The sequence below is a fragment of the Equus asinus genome, chromosome 26 (genome assembly GCF_041296235.1).
Source record: "Equus asinus isolate D_3611 breed Donkey chromosome 26, EquAss-T2T_v2, whole genome shotgun sequence".
Lineage (NCBI taxonomy): Eukaryota > Metazoa > Chordata > Mammalia > Perissodactyla > Equidae > Equus > Equus asinus.
The window spans coordinates 34,638,870-34,643,063 of NC_091815.1; positions in this window are offsets into that span (position 1 = coordinate 34,638,870).

A 4,194-nucleotide genomic window follows, 5' to 3' on the forward strand; every position below is an offset into this window, starting at 1 on the left:
AACCAAAAACACTCAAATGGTCTTGGGCATTTCAAAACACTCTTCTAAGTGACTCCTGGGCAAAATGGAAGAATAAAACTGAAGTGCCACTTTATTTAGACATGAGCACACTCCGCACCAAAACTGGTGAGGTGGGGCCAAAGCTGCACCCTGAGGAAAATCTATAGCTTTCAATGTTAATGAGGAAGAAAAAAGTCCAAAAGGAGACGAGAAAAGTGAAGAATTCGGGAAGCTAGAAGAAGAATAAATAAATACATAAATAAATGCGTGCCAAAAGTTGAAAGAAAGCCTTGATAGAGATTATCGAGGAAACTAACAAAAAAGAAGGAAGTGGATAATGACAAGAAGCTGGTTCTCTCTCTCCCAACAATAATGTCCTTTGACTTTTGTGCCTGCGTGCTTTGGTGAATACTCCAAGAAGGCAGATGGCATGATGGCCACTTAGAGCTGGGTGACACCAGTTAAGTGGCTTCCACTCTCCATGCCTCAGTTTCCACCTCTGTGAAATGGGAAACTTATAGGACCTTCCCCAAAGAGGTGCTGGGATGATGGTCCTCGTTCAGCACCTGGCACCGCAGGGGGTGTAGTGTAAATATTTGCTGTTATCAATATTGCCACCTGTTAGAATAGACTCTCCTGGGGCACCGGCGGGGTCAGAGGGCACGGTCCACGTTGCCAGACTCCCCGCAGGGCGCCAGCCAAGCTGTTTCCCACTGTTTCGCCTGCAACCACGGAGTGAGTCTCTTTGATTTTCGCCTTCTCAGAGGAGAATAGTGGGATTCCCAGCGAGGTTTTTAATTTGCATTGATTTTCTAATGAGGGCGGTTAAACAGTCTTTCAGGAGGACTCTGCGGTTTCTGGAGCTGCTGCAGGATTCTCCTCGGGAAGATGTGGTCCTGGAGGGGGAGAGCCCGGCATGGCGGGGAAGGTGGCGCCTTGAGACCCAGGGAGCGAGAAGCAGTGAGGAAGCCAGTGTTTCGGGTTGTGGAGCGTGCCCTGAACCTCGGTGTTTTGGGACTGAATAATCTGCCAACTAGGGACTGAAGATGCTTCTCTAATAAGATTTCTGAGAACCCGAGAAGGCAGTTCATTCCTTCATCCATCAAATATGGACAGCTCACGGGTATTGAGCGTGTCCTGTGCCCCAGGTCCTGTCCAGAGGGTTACAACGGTGGGAACTCCGGAAATCGGTATCCCAAATCCATGAGGGCAGTGTACAATTGTACAGCTAGGGAAACTCCAGACTCAGAGAGGTGAAGTCACTGACCAAAGGTCACACAGCGAGTAAGCAGTAGTCAGGACTTGAACGGTCTGACCCTGCTAATCCATTCGGTCATGGTTACTGAGTGCCCGTCAGGAGAACAGCAGGGTTCTAGGCACCGGCGACAGGAAGGAGAAGGAGACAGAGATCCCTACCTTGGAAGCACTGACCTTCCAATAGGAAGCACTCACATCCCAGGAGAGGGGCTGACATCCCAGGGGAGGGGCTGACATGCCAGGGGAGGGGCTGACGTCCCAGGGGAGGGGCCGACATTCCCTACCCTAAGACCCCACAACCTCCGCCTCCCCACCATACTCTGTCCCTATGAGTACTGACTGAGCTCCTCGCAGGCACACGTCTCTGTCACCCCTGGGATCCCAGCGCGCCTGACAGGAACGAGCCTCTGCCCTCGCGGAGGCCGCAGCCCGGGGAAGACAGGCCCGAACGGGAGGATCCACAGAGAGACACTCACCTCCCAGGCAGGAGGGCGGCAGGTACGCGCTCTTAATTACAACCTCTGCTTCTCTGTGCCAGGAGAGAGGGGAGGCGCCGCCCCCAGCCTGGCCTGGTTTGAGATGTTCCCAGCCGTGGGAGACAGACAGACTGTCACCAAATGTCGGAAAATAGCTGTCATGAGACTCCTCAGCCCCTGACACCTGACACCTTCCCCTCCCCGCGCCTGAAACCCTCCCCGGGCGGCTGCAAAGTCGTAGGTTCTATTCCTGTCGGCTGAGCACCCAAATGGGGGTAGAGACTTCCTTGCTGAGGTCCCAGCCGGGGTCAGGAGGTCAGGGTCGGGATTCGAACTGGGGACCTCGGCCTGCTGTGGCTTTGATGGGCCACAGTGCAAGGCCAAGCTGAGGGGCTGGGACTTCGTCCAGGGGTACTGGGGAGCCATGAGCGGTGTGTGAACAGGGGCAGGGCAGGGTCAATGTTGGGCGTAGAAAGATCCCTCTGGGGCCCGGTGGGGGGGTGAACAGAGGCCAGGAGAAGGCTGGGGCGGGGGTCCCGGGGGACAGGAGGAGGCCTGAGCAGGGGCCAGGCCGTGAAGATGGAGAAGAGAGAGTGGGGGGCGCGGCAGGCCAGACAGGGCTGGAGGGAGTGAGGGAGGGAACGGCTGGGTGGGGGGCCTCTCATCCAGGGCCCCTCTGCTCCTCCCTCGCCTGCCCCTCTCTCAGTCTTGGGCACGTTGAAGCCACAGGAGCCGCAGCCTGGCCCAGCCTCCCATCCCCGCTCCCCCTCCTTCCTCTTTCCCCGACACCAGCCCCACCCCTCCCACCCCAGCCTGGCCACTCCCGTCTGCGTCCCCACCCTCCTCTCTCTGCGGCCTGTGCCCAACTTCCCACTCCCCTCTCATTCCGTAATTGAGTGACTATGTGACCTTCACAGAGCGCCATCTGCTGGTCTGTAAGATGAGTGCATTTGTTTCCTACGTGCGTTGTCACAAGTTCCCACAGACTCAGCGGCTCAAAACCGCACAAATTTATCTCATGACCCTGGGGGGGGGGGGGGTCAGATCCTAAATAGATGTTCCTGGGTTCTAGGGGGAAACCCATGTCTCTTCCTTTTCCGGCTTCTAGAGGCGGCCCCCATCCCACGGCTCAGGGCCCCTTCCTCCGTCTTCAAAGCCGGCCGGGTAGTGGGTCTCTCTCCTCCTCTTAGGAGCATCCAGGGACCGCGCTGGGCCCCGCCGGTGACCCGGGCCCCTCGCCCTTTTTTGGGGTCAGCTCCTCAGCGGCCTGACCTCCGTGACTTCAGTCCCTTTCGCCACCTCGTGTAACACACGCACAGGCTCTGGAGGGTCAGGACGGGGACATTTTTGGGGCCGCGGATGTGCCTGCCACCCCAGCATGGGGCTCCCTGTTCGCACCCACTCATCCATTTATTCCACCATATTCAGGGAAGACCTACTACGCGCCAGGCACTACTTTAAGATGAGAATCTCCCCTCTTACGGAATTTCTGTGTTGTAGCCTTCCTGGCAGGGGTGCAGAGAGACAATTAAACAATATAGAGATGAAAAATAATACAGGGCCGGCCTGGTAGCCTAGTGGTTAAGTTTGCGCACTCCGCTTTGGTGGCCCCGGGTTTATAGTTTCCAATCCCACGGACCTAGCACTGCTCATTAAGCCACACTGTTGCGGCGTCCCACATAAAATAGAGGAAGATGGGCACAGATGTTAGCTCAGTGACAATCTTCCTCAAGTGAAAAGCAGAGGATTGGGAACAGATGATAGTTCAGGGCCAATCTTCCTCAGCAAAAAAATAAATAAAAATAAAAATAATAATACACCATCATCCATGCTAAGGAGGGGCCAACAGGAGGGATCAGGGGAGAGTGAGTAATGAGGGGGCTGCTGCCCGGGGGGGCGGACCTTGAGGAGAGCCCTGAATGACGTGAGGAGGCTGGGAGGATACGGGGTGGGGGGGAAAGGCACTCCAGGTTCCAGGCAGAGGGCACAGTGACTGCAAAAGCCTGGAGGCGCGAATGTGCCAGGCATTTAAGGAACAGCACGGAGGCTCTGAGACGGCGATCTATGACTTGCCAAATTATTCACTTACCGAATTGTTGATGGGTCCTGGTTCTCCAGCTGAGAAAACGGGCTCGGGGATGCGCGAGGGATGGGGTCACACAAGGAGGCTGGAGAGGAGGGAGGGCGAGAATGTGGGTCGTAGCTGGACTCCCAAGACAGTGCTCACTCGACCTGCCTGTCTCTTTTCTGGAGAACCAGCCCTAGGTTGTGCACATCTTTCTCATCCTTGGCTTTGAGCCCCTTTTCCCCCCTGGTCTGTCTCCAGACCATTAGCTGCACATGCAAATATGTCCCGAGGCCTCCCGTGGGCCTGGTCCTCAGCTGGGGGGTATTGGGAACACAGATGTGAACCAGTCTTGGGGGTGGGGGATTCCAAGGCTGCAGCAGGACACAAATAAGG